Below are 12360 nucleotides of genomic sequence, written 5' to 3'. Positions count from 1 at the left end.
CGTGGGCTTGCTCCACACACAGTCTAACAGGCTGTAGGTTCCCACGCTGCTTCCTCCCAGCATGTATTTTAATGTGTTCAACACTGCATATAACACATCCTACTGATGTATCTGCCTTAGCACATTTCAGAGGTATCATGTTTAACAGGCTGTCCTATTTGGAGATGCAGAAGGCAGGCTGGTGTTTCTCCAGCCCGAGAATGCACAAACAGCACTCTGCCTTTGATCTAGGGCTCCACACGTTACACAAAAGGCTTTCTTCCCTGCAAGGCAGGGAGGCTGCAAGACCTTTCTCCCTTGCTGATGCTCCTCTGACAGATATTCATGAGTGCAGCTCGAGAGGCACCTTGGGCCGCTCTCACCCTTCTTCACTGCTGCCAGGGCCCCTCAGAGCCCCCATCCCTCTGTGTCCCGCTCTCTGTGAGTCACTGCCTCTCTCCACAGACTGTCCCCCAAGTGCAGGACATACCTTAGGGATAGTTCACCATTTTTTCCTTTCCATTTTGCATCTCGTCCCAGCACCAGACTCCAGCCAGCTCTTGTGGGTGCCAGTGGCAAGTGCAGCCCTCTCCCTGCTCCCTGCCCTCGTTCGCACCTCCTCCCTCCTGGTGTTCCTCCACAGCTTGGAGTTTGCTCTTCATCCTTCCTTCTCCACCGCCTGACTAAGTGGCTCAGCCAAAGCTCAGTGAGCTAGTGACTCTGAACTGTTTGATTTCCTCAGGCCTGTGGTACAACACTGCACAACAACGTTTAGCCCTGAGTCACCGGCACCTGCTAGAGATACTGCAGCGAAGGTTTGATCACACACGTACTCAAGCTGCTGTGAAGGAAACTGATGATTGTTTGGATCCGTGTAAGATTCCAGTGCTGCACAGGCAAAAGCTTCCCGCAGACCAGCTGCTGCCTTTTGTAAGTCTCTTCACAAGTGCCTCCTGCTGCAGAGGGCAGCTGGTGGCTCTGCGAGCTGTCACACCCCACGCCTGCCTGCAAGGGGTCACCTGAGCGATGCTGCCTGCATCCACTCGCCTGTTGCTTGGGAAGCCAAAGAGAAATGCATATGAAATCCCTATGAAATCCTGAGGTGACTTAAACAAACCGCGGTCACACAGACCAATGCTAATGCTGTGATGGTCTCTCCTGCATCAAAGACAGAGGGGAGAGGGGCAGAGCTGAGTGCGGGGGTTATCCTGCCATTGAAATACTCAGCAGGGAGGACAATGGCTCTTCCCAGGCCTGTGAATAAGGAAAAGGGTGGGAGATCTGGGCAGTCTCAAACAAAGCATTTGCTGCAGAAGGCCTCTGCCTCTAGTTTATGAATTCAAATCTTGTCTCAGGACATTTTCAAAAGCACGTTTATATGTGCCAGAAATAACCCCAGAGTCCCTCATGACATCGGATGACACAAATGTTTGAATCACTTCTGAAAAATGACATTTATTAGTTCTGAAACTCTTGCTGAATGCAGCAGCCTGAGCTATCCTTGGAAAACCGTCTATTCGTTACTTTTTTGAAGCAATTTTGAGAGATCTCCTTGAATGCAAATTTCTCTTCAAAAAAGCCAGCATGACATATTTTGACTTTCCTTGTTTGACAATATCATAGTTATTTCATCTCAATAATGTAAAACATGATTGTTTCAGCTTTGCCTTCTCATTTTGCTCTGTGTGCTTTTGTATTACATTATCATATTTCAAAGCCACAAAGCCCAGATGGAATATGTATAACATTTCATCTCTTCTACGTGTTCTGGCACAATCACACTGAAAATTTTGAACTTCATCATAGTAAAATGTTTCACTATCTCCAAGTCAGGACTGGATTTGTTTTGGAATTTTTATTTTTTAAAAAAAAATATAAAATCTTCAGCTTTTTTTTTTTTTTCTGTTATGCAGCAAAACCAGCTATTGAAATGTCAGATATTCCCTCGGAAGAAATGTTCTGTTTCTCAAAGATTCATTACTTGGCCTCTGTGAAATGAGATATTTCAGCGCAGTTCCCAGTGGACATGCCATTAGTTTCTAAAAAGACACCCTTGTGTTTGCAATGAGCTCATCACACTAGACATTTCAGGATGCAGCTCCCCATAAGGGTTTGTCCCTAGGGTTAAAGAGAATTCAAAGTTTGCCACCCCATCTTGTCTCCCTTTGCTTCCCTCTCCCTGTTCCTTACCCGGGTGCATTACCCTTCTCCTGTTTGCGTGGTCCTCCTCTGAACCTCTAAAACCGATCAGTGACATGAGCTGGGTCAAACAAACATGCCAGAAATCTCACTTGGAAAAGAAAAGCAGTGGCGTCAGGGCAGAGACAGAGCTATCCCCTGCTCAGCTGCTGCCCCTCTGTGAGCTAATTGCCACCGATATTTGCTGTTTACCATGTCATTCTCTTTCATTACAATCTCATCTGGTCTAAGCTAAGTGCAATATTAAAATGCCAGCATACTCCTTTTACTCTCCGGAGGGCCCTAGTGATGTCCTCTCCCCAGGACAGGCCCTGGCCCTGCAGCTCTCTGTGCAGATGCAGAAACAGGCTCTTCCCCTGCACGAACTCACTTGGAAAAAATGTGTGTTCCCCTGCGCCCACCTTTATTCTCTTTTGACTTTTACAGGGAATTGTGTCACAGTTCTCGACACCGCGCGCCCAGGACCAGAACGACTGAGCCCCCATTTGCAGCGTAGAGAAGGTCCGGGACAAACCTGCCGCCAGGGCTCACTTCGCCCTCGCCTTTTAAACACGCAGAGATAAAACATCCCTCTGGCAGCTTCCCAAAGCGATGGGTGGGGCGAGGAGCCTTTTGTTGCTCCCAGTTACTGATTTATTTTCATGGGTCCCCCCCGCCTCTCTTTCCCTCCCAGGAAACAGGTCTTCGGACGCTGCTCTTTGTTCCCAGGCGCCAAGCCGCGGTCACGCGTGGCCCGGGGGCAGCCCACGCCTAACCCGCGTATAAGCCACACAGAAACCACGCGTAACCCGCATGTAACCGACGCACCGTCCTGGCCGGGCGAGCAGCCTCTGCCTTCCGACGTGGACGGTCGCGGGGGTCCGCGGTGCCGGTACCGGGGCGGGCGGCGGGGCCGTCCCGTCGGGCGGGCGGTGGCGGGTCCCGCCCGCGGTGGGCCGGCCCGGGCGGGGCGGGCGGGCGCGTAAAGGCGGCGCCGTGCAGAACCGGGCTCAGTCTGGCCGCCTGCGGGCTGTGCGGTGGCGGACGGCCGCCCCCGGATTGCTTTGCCCATGGGGCAGTCGCGCAGAGCACTCGGGACCGCAGCCCCCCCCCGCCGGGACGTGCGCTAGGGCGGTGAGTACCGTGCGCGTCTCTCCGCGCCGCGGGCTTTCTCTGCTGTTCCCCGGGGACTCGAGGACCCGCGTCGGAGAGATCGGGAGCGTGGAGCCCGCTGCTGGCAGCCGCTGTCCGGCCCCCGCTGCTGGGCGTCCCCTCCGAGAGGGCTCCCCGGAATCAGCGCGGGCGGAGGAGGAAGGGCTGGATAGATGAATGTACGGACGGACTGACAGGGGCAGCAGGAGAGGGAGCAGCCCTTGTGCTGTCTGCGCATGGCTGCAGTGGGACAGTCTCTGTCCTGGCCTTGTGTGGTCCGGGTGGGATGGGTGGAGGAGGAGGTGGTGGAGTGCTGCACCTGGTGAGAGAGTGGTGGGTGACCCGAAGGCATGGGTGGCACAGCAGCCAAACCATTCTGCGAGGTGATGTACAAGTGGGTCTCTTGGCTGAGAGCTTTGTGGAGAGGGCTTTCTCCTGGCTGTCACTCCACTCAAAGGCTGGGATCCTGTGTATCTTCTTTCCTGAAAGTGCCCTACCTTTTCCTCAGGAAGAGTCAGGGGAGTATCACGGACCCCAAATGGGTGCTTCAGGTGCCTGAAAGGGGAGGCTGTGTGCTGCCCACTATATGGGCTGGGAGATCAGCTTTGACAGCTGTGCTGTGCTGCGGCTGGGACGTTGGAGGCTGGCATGGCAGCGCTGCCATGGGGTGCAGCTCTGTAATTGTGCTGGGGAGCCCTGGCTGCAGGGGGGGCTTGGCTGTGGGGGACAATGTGGTACTTGGCCTGGGGATGGAGTGAGAGTGATGGAGTGAGAGAGCTGTGCTGCAGGAGAGAGCCAGGGAGAGGAGATGGGACAAAGCTCCTGCTGTCACAGGAGGGGGAAGGTGAGGTGAGGCAGCTCTCAGCAGGCTCTGCATCCCTGCCTGGGCACTTACATGGCCCTGCACGCTGGAATGTCTGCCATGTCACCTGTGGGGCCTGGCTGTCCCAGCTGAGCAGGTGCACTACTCGGTCTAGAACAGCAACAGCTTTTAAGCTTTCCAGGTGAGGACTGCTCTGACTGAGCAAACTGGGCTGAGGAAGGAGCAGCACCTCATTCAGTCCCTGCTCCTTGCCCTGCCCCAGCACTGCCTGGAGTTGGAGCCCACCAAATCTTACCTGAGCAATGGCCTTGTCCCTCCTGCAGCTGCCCAAGAGACAGGACCAATAAAGCTTGAGCTGCAGCTGGTTAAATAGTACCATTTAATCCATCTCCCCTGTCCACAGAGCCTGGGAGGTATAAACAGCAGCAGCAACCAAAGCCTTGTTGACATTAGGGCTACCACCAGTACAGCTAAGCCATGAGAAACTACAGACTATGCAAGAACACTGGTTATTCTGGACTTGGCATAAATAACTTGCTCAGTAACTCTGTCTGCACTAAAGCAGAGTCTGCTGAATAATGACGTTTGGAGCCTGTGGATGAGGAAAGTGTTTTTTAAACAAATAAACAGTAGTTATGCTTTAGGCAGAGGAGCACCCTTGGGAGGAAGTTTTCTTGAAAAGGTTCTGGCAAAAGCCAAACAAGATCCTGAGACTCAGCAGAAAGGTGGTTCAACTAGCCCTAACTATATCTCAGATAGGTTGAATAAATACACCCGATGAGTGCACAGTGGTTTGTGGGGGATACCATGAACCTGCAGTGTCCTGTTGCCCTCAGCGGAGAGGGGCTATGTACTGGTGGCAGCTGGGAAATGTGGGACTTGGTTGCTTTCAAATATGTCCGTGTGTTTTTGTTCTTTGTCTGCTGTGCAGAGCAAGATCAAGGGAGCTTTTGTCTGGGTACGTGGTTTGTCCCAATCAGGAGGCTGAAGAGATGATGTCTGCTGTATAGTCTCAAGGGAAATTTATCCCTTCTGCTGGCAGGTCTTTAGCAGGGATTTGTTTTAGAGAGATACAGGCAGAAGAGCATCTCCATTGATCTGCAGGAGCATAAATCACAGAGATGCTCTGCCTTGAAGTTTGCTGTCCATTTGGAGCTGTGTGGAGGCTGAGGCCTGATCCGAAGGGAAATGTTTTTCTCTTGTACTCAATGAGCATCAAGTGCCGAAGTGTGCAAAAAGCCCAGAGTACACCTGCAGCTGGCATTTGCTTGTCCTGCAGCTCTCTGAAGGTCAAAGTGTTTAACAGTAGGGGCTGAGACTGGGAAGGGTCATTCCACATGCTGGTTACAAGCATCACTTTGAGCTATTTGGATCATGATCTGTACCTTCCTATGTGTGTGTTTGGTCCTCATCCAGTAAGTACCCACATTTTTAATGAGGACTGATACAACACGACGAGTATCTCCCTCTGCTGCAGGTGGGATGGGCTGCCATGCATGTTGACCTGGGTGGAGCTGGGGACTCGTCTGGGCTGGCAAACGTGAGAGAGGACCATGAAGTAGGGGTGTCTGTCTTCCTAGTGCTACATTTTTTGGTTTCAAGCTCTGCTCTGGCGCAGGAAAAAAATAAAAAAAAAAAAGAGAAGCACACATGCATAAGAAAGATGTTGAGATTGTTTATGTTCTTTTTCTGGCCTGGTGCCAGCAGGAAAGGCTTGGTGACCTTGGCACTATTGGGACATTATTTATAGAAAGTAGATTTTCTGGGTTTTGTATTTTTGACGTAGGAATGTGAAAACAAGTCTTGGGAGGAAAGATCGAATGCTGGCCCCAGATACATTGGGTCTTTCTCCAGACCAGGAAAAACAACACTTAAGATGTGACCAGGTGTTCCTGGTTCATGTTGCTTCCTTCCTTCTCTTGGAAAATATGAGTTTGATTATATTCTGGAGGTTGCAGGCTAGCACGAGGTCCCTCAATGTTTGAAGTGAAGAGTTTTTGCTCAAGATGCTAAAATATGTTCTCAAAGACAAATCCAGCTACAATCAAAGACAGCCTGGTGATTCAGATATGAAGCGAAATGATAAATTACTCTCTGGCTTTATTCAGTTTCTTCTGTTTCTGAAGCTCTGTGTCACTTGCAAGGATTAATGGATTGCAGTGTGTTTTAGTACCCATCTGTGGTGCTGGTTAGTGTGACTGCCCTCAGATGGAGAAAATGACTTGGAGATGCACAGAGTCTGTGCTGGGTGATCCAACATGCAGGAGCCCATGCCAGTCCCACAGCTCTGCTGCTCAGGGCTCTGATAAAACCCCAGCAGCAAACTTTCCCTCTGGATTAACGATGTTGGTACATTTCTCACCCTTATCTTGTAAGGGAGGCTGTGTGTCAGTTAGTTAAATCTGTAAATGTCTCTATCCCCCTGTGTGCAAAATAGGAATTTATTGAGCATATTTGTGCATTGGTTTTGATGGGGAAATCCTTGCTTATGCTGTACCTGACTCATCTATACTAGACCTTGGTTGGACCCATGAACTGTGCTTTACACAGCTCATCTTACAAGACAAAGCCAAAGACCCAAGGGGATGTCTAAAGCCACTAACAGAGTCTGTAAGAAAGCTCTAATCCAGATTTATATTGACCATTGCTGTGTTTGCAGGGGAGGAGAGATCTGTCACCAAATTGTCAGTACAATTATAGCCGGGTTTAGCACTAAACATGAGGCTTCTGTTGATGCAAGTGGTTGCAAATTGTGTTCTCACTTTCTGAACCCATGGGGCCAAAATCAGGAGTCTGAGCAGAGGGACTGGTAGCGGACTCTGTTGCTGCAGAGCTTCCTAGAAGTTTTTGTTAGGGCTTTGGATTAAGGTAAGTTACATCAATGGTGCTGAGGAGAGCATGGGGAGAAAAACATTTGGAAATAAACAGTGATTTGACAGCCCAGTCTCCTGGGGAGTGATATTAGCACTATGAGTTGAAATAGCAGGAGATGCGCACACAGAAGTGTTGGATAACACTGTCCACTGGCAACCTAATTATTTGTTTGAAGAGACTCTGTGTTTTATAGGGAGATTATAATGTAGTTCCCTTTGCAGCTGCCTGCTGCTGCCTACAGGAGAGAAATCCCTCCTTTTCTTATTAAAATCAGGCAGCATTTCAGCTGCCCAGGGCCAGGGGACAGGAGGAAGGCAAGTGCAGGCAGAACAGCAGACAAAGGCCTGCAGCCCCGTTGTTTTTAGCTGTATCCTGCTGGGGTTAAGAAAGTAAACAGTTTGGGACCATGTCAGCAACCAAACGAGATCTACAGAGAAAACCCACAAGTCTTCAGGAAACTCTGTGGGTGACTCAGCCCATGTTTGTGCCTGAGTATGCGTTCATTCAGAAGCCCATGACGGCAGCAGGAGTGCTCTTTTGTAGTGGTGCCATCTTATGAGTGAAATACAAACCTCTGGTCTCCAGTTGTTTGTGGTTGTGGAAAAGGCTTGAGAAGCCTTTCCAGCTGACAGAGGTTATTTCGGGAACCCCACTGCTGAGCCCTTGTTGGGTACTGAGGTTTCTTTCTGGGCTCGCAGCTGGGCCTGCAGTGGGTGCAGATGGCCATGACAAAGAGCAGACAGCTTTCCTGAGGTCAACCTGTGCATGTTGTGCTTCCTGTCCCTTCTTCCATATGGCCATGAAGATTCCTTGAATTCAGGCTTCCTGGCTGTCTCACCCTGCCCTGCTATGGATGACATAAGCCCCTTGCTGTGCACAACATAAACCCATCTAGGCAGCCACCTTGCTGGTCTCACGTACTGCAAAAGCTGTGGGAGATACCTGGGCGATGGCTTGGGCACAGCCTGGGTGCGGGTGCTCTGCCATGCTGTACGGAGCCCAAGGAACGTGTTATGGAAAGGGGGGCATCATATTGCCAGTGGGAAAGGAGTTCCAGGAAGCAGGCTATTCTCTTAGGAAACAAAGTATCTTAAAGATTCATGATTTTGAGTCCCTCTGAATCCTTCTGTTGGACATCTAAGTTTAGCTGCCCGGAATGTCATTGAGGGTAAATGCTCAGTGCATTCCAAGGAGGCAGAAATGCGAGCTGCCTCCTTGCAGAGAGGAGAGGAAAACCCAAGAACTGCAATACAGAGTCCAGAGGAGCTGTGTGGTATTGGCTTTTCACCAACATTTTCTTTGTGGCCTAGGAAAAAAAGTTACTGTAGAAGCTGCTTAATAGCAATAGAGAGCACCCAAACATTGCTTTGTAGAAAGTGGAAATCTGCCATGAGTGAAAGGCTCCTCTGAACAGGACTGAAGAATCTAGACCATCTGTCTGCAAATTCCCAGTTTGTTTTCATGCTAAGCGAGAGTAAAATTTAGCTGCCTTTAATATCAGCATTGCTGGTGGAGTCTCTGGAAGTGCTGGCCACAAATCTGGTACTTGTGAACAGCAGGCAACTATAGTGCATCCTTCCACCCTTCTCCCCCATTGCCCTGCCCAGTGCAACTGTTTGCTCACTGCGGTATATGAATGTGTTCTTGCATTGTCTGCTGGCAAAAGCCCAGCTGCCATACATCATGAGTTCAGCAAGTCCCTCCTGTGAGCTGTGTCAACATCCACTGTTTAAATCTATGGACAAGTAGGATGGGTTGAGAGTTGATGGATGGAGAAATAATAAAGCAATTGAGCTTATCTCCTTCAGATAATGTATTCTCTGCTCCATATCACTGTGCAAACTGGGTGTCTTTCGTTGGTGCTTGCAGAGAACATGGGATAGAAGAGACCAGCCTGCAATCCCCAGTGCCACTGTTAAGGGTAAGGTAATGGGGAAAGTGTTGACTAAACCTGACACTTCTGTGTCATGAGCTCTTCTAAGCAGGAGGCTGTGCTAACTCCTTGCTGGTGGAGATGTATATATACGGATGTACACACAGCAAAGCACCGTCTGCATATACGCACACACACATACTTCTGTTGTATAATGCTGCTATTGCTGTAGCTTGTTGTATGCAAGTGTCTGAGACTTTAAAGTGTAGAAACACTGGAAGATCCTTAAACAATCCTTGAGAGTAGAGGTGGGACGTCTGGCAGTGTTCATGCTGCTGTTGCTTGGCTTCCTGGATGTCCCTGTTGCCTCCTTGTCCTTAGGTAGAGAAATTAAACAAAGATAGGGAGTCAATATATAATTTGGCAAGGAGAAGGACTAGTCAGTAGTACCTTTATCCTTTCTGAAGGCTTCTCTTGCATGTGCCAAATGAGATGGGGAGAGAGCTCCTCGACTGTGGGACCTCTCAGTTCTTCTCAAATATCCTCCATCACCAAAACTATGATGCAACACTCTGGCATACACCCCGTTGTCTCCTTTGTGCCATAAAAAGAGCAATCTTGCTTTAATTCCTTAGGCTGAAGTGTGTCCTCTGTGGCTGTAACTAATAAGAACAGGTCTACTTATGACATAGCTTCTCTGTGCCCAGCAGAAGAGAAAGGATCCTCTTTCCTTGCAGGTTGTTGTCTAGCTTGTTTGTAATCCCAAAGTGTGACACCATGCTGTGAGATGGGCAAAAGTGGTATAGTATTTGCCTGGGATTAGGCAGTGAGAAGTTGGCTGCAAGGATCAAGAATTGTCTTGCCCATCCATATAAATGCTATAAAAACCTGGTCTTGCTCATCTTCTAAGCTCTTGTGGTCTGTGGAAAATGATGAGCTATTACAGATGGTGCATCCTGTCTGAAAATAAGGCATCTCTTGGAGATAGCTCACCTTGCCTATTTCCCAGGAGCCAAAAAGAGGGAGGTAAGGAGAGCTATAAGTTCGTGTTATATTTGACTTACAAGCCCCACTTTCTCCACCTGTGAAATGCTTTCAGTTTTGCACTGGGGGTAGACTTCTGTGTGTGATCCTCACAGTACACATACACTGGCCTTTTGTGGAAGCTGGAGTACCTTTTGCACATCAGAGGCATTGTCTTTTTCAGTCTTCTTTATATTATTTCCTTTTTCTGATGAGAGCTCTCTGAAGGGTACTTGTGTGCTGAATACCCATTGCTGATAGTGTCCATTATGAAATCCAAAAGGAAGGTTGAGATTAAATGTCATGCACTTCACAGTTGGGGAATTAAAAGAGCCTTGTTTATCTGTGCATAATTCAGGGGTTGACAGCTCATGCATACACAGAAATGCATATACACATACCCATGTGCATGCAGAGAGTCTTTTCCCCTGACTTAGCAGCAAATAAAAGCAAATACAGGTTTGTATCAGCTCCTGGGGGTGTGAGGCGGGTGCATCACGGTAAAGCCTGTGGGTTCTTCAGAGCTGTTTAACTGGAAAACCACGCTAGCAAAAGTGATTGCTTCTTGGTAGTTCAGTGGGCTTCCCTCCTCTGCCTTCCCCTGTACGGCACCACGCTGAGCTGTGGCTGCTTTGGTTTTACGCATATGGGCTTAATCTGACCAGGAGGATCTTCCAAGAGCTTCTGGCATGTGTGAAGGTGGTGTTGATGTTTCACCCCAAGGTCTCCACAGTGCTTTCTCCCACCAGCAGGGAATGAAGACAGACAGGAAAAATTGATGCCACATTAAGCTGGTTGTTACTCAGGCCAGGGAGGGCACCTCTGCCTCTGACACGTCATGTGTAATGAACTGGGTGCTGCATGGGAGTGTGTAACCTTAGCAGCACAGGGGCATCACAAACAGGCAACAGACACTGGTCGGATACAGCCTGGGCAGTCAGTCACCTTTGGAGTGCTGTATCTGCTGAACATAAGCCTTATGAACTTGGGTGGTAGGTTTACTTTTCACATACAACTGGGAAAACTGAGGTCTGAAAGGTTAAATGACCCAGTCTTGGTTGCACGGAGGGGCAGTAGCACTGCCAGACCTATGATATACTAGTATTTTAGTTTTCAGGCTTCCTGTTCTATATGCTGGACTGTAACATGCTCCTGGAAAGCAGCTGGTTTCACTTCCAAGTGCTTTGTTGCAGGAGAGTGTGCCACTCGTGGCTTCTCACCATTCTGTGGGATGCTGCAGCCTGGTGCTTCACAGACACGTCCCCGGGCACCACGCACTGCCCCACTAGCCAATTGCTAGGAATTTCTTTTGAGATTTACCACCAACTTGTGAATCAGCAGAGCCTGTGCTAGCTCTGTCAGCAGCTATTTAGAAGTTTCCCTCTTCTAAATCTGTCCTTCTAGCTCCTGTTTGCCCAACATGGGGAATTTTGTATCTAACATTTTTAGCATTGACCAGTTGCCATAGAAACCACTAAGGTGCCAGAAGGAGATTTTTGCCAGTTGGGGGTAGACTACCAAGTCATTGAAGTATGTGTTTTGTTGGGAGGTCTCCTGCTAAGCAACTCCCCAAGGCCATCTGCATATCTGTGCTTATTTTGAGTCTAAGGAGCCATGAGGGAGTGATAAACTTGGAGTTGTAATTGCGTGCAAATAAGCAGGGCTACATATTAGCAAGTTGTTTAGGTAGGAAGTGAGAATGTGTTCCCAAACTGCAGGTGATGGGTCCAAGTTGTGTGTAGGGTGGTAGTCCAGGGACAAGAGAGGAAAGATGGCATTGATCTTCACCACAGTAAATGGTTAACCTAATAGAAGCAGGAGTCAAGACCGTGGCTGACATCTCCCAGCAGGAAGTCTGGGACAAACTGCTCCCTGGGGCTCTTCTCTCCCCTGAGACTAAAGCATAGGTGAATACCAAAATACTCTGGAATTGTCTTTACTAACCAGTCTCAAGAAATTGTCACCCTGCAGCAGGACCCAAAGTAAGTCCACACAAATCAAACTGTAGCTGATATAAATAATATATATTTACATATATATAAATACATAAAAATAATTATATTGTATACATTTGTATATTTACAGAAAAATAATATGCACTTGATTTCTTAACATAAAATTTATTATTAGTTATAAATTATTATATATTTGTATAAATAACATGCTCTTATAGGATGTGGATGTGACCATGTAATATGGGAAATGCTCTGTAACATAGGGTTGGTGACGACTCATCTGTTGACTGATGGTCGCTTGGGCCATTTCATATCAGGCCTGGTTCACAGGACTTCTCTGCTGTAAAGTGAATTTTATTGCTAATGCAATGAGAGGTGCAAGTCTTGTGAGGGCCCATTTGCCTGGGACTTGGGAAGTGTCCTGGCTAGACCAAAAGGCAATTTCCCTGCTTAATGCAAATTTATTCGTCTGCCCTTTCTTCCCCCTGCTTTGTGTGTGCCTA

General features: G+C 48.6%; 1 protein-coding gene across 1 annotated transcript in view; it reads left to right on the top strand.

Annotated features, from left to right (window-relative positions):
* The first annotated feature begins 3132 nt into the window (after nucleotides 1-3132).
* Nucleotides 3133-12360, top strand: part of TP53I11 (tumor protein p53 inducible protein 11) — a 25556-nt gene continuing 16328 nt past the window's right edge. Inside the window, exon 1 of the mRNA XM_065839444.2 lies at nucleotides 3133-3291. The gene's annotated coding sequence lies outside the window, so the exon portion shown is untranslated. The remainder of the gene's footprint in view (nucleotides 3292-12360) is intronic.

Source organism: Patagioenas fasciata, chromosome 5 (assembly GCF_037038585.1).
Source record: "Patagioenas fasciata isolate bPatFas1 chromosome 5, bPatFas1.hap1, whole genome shotgun sequence".
NCBI lineage: Eukaryota > Metazoa > Chordata > Aves > Columbiformes > Columbidae > Patagioenas > Patagioenas fasciata.
Note: the sequence above shows the minus strand (reverse complement) of the source record. Positions and strands in the feature narration are given on the sequence as shown.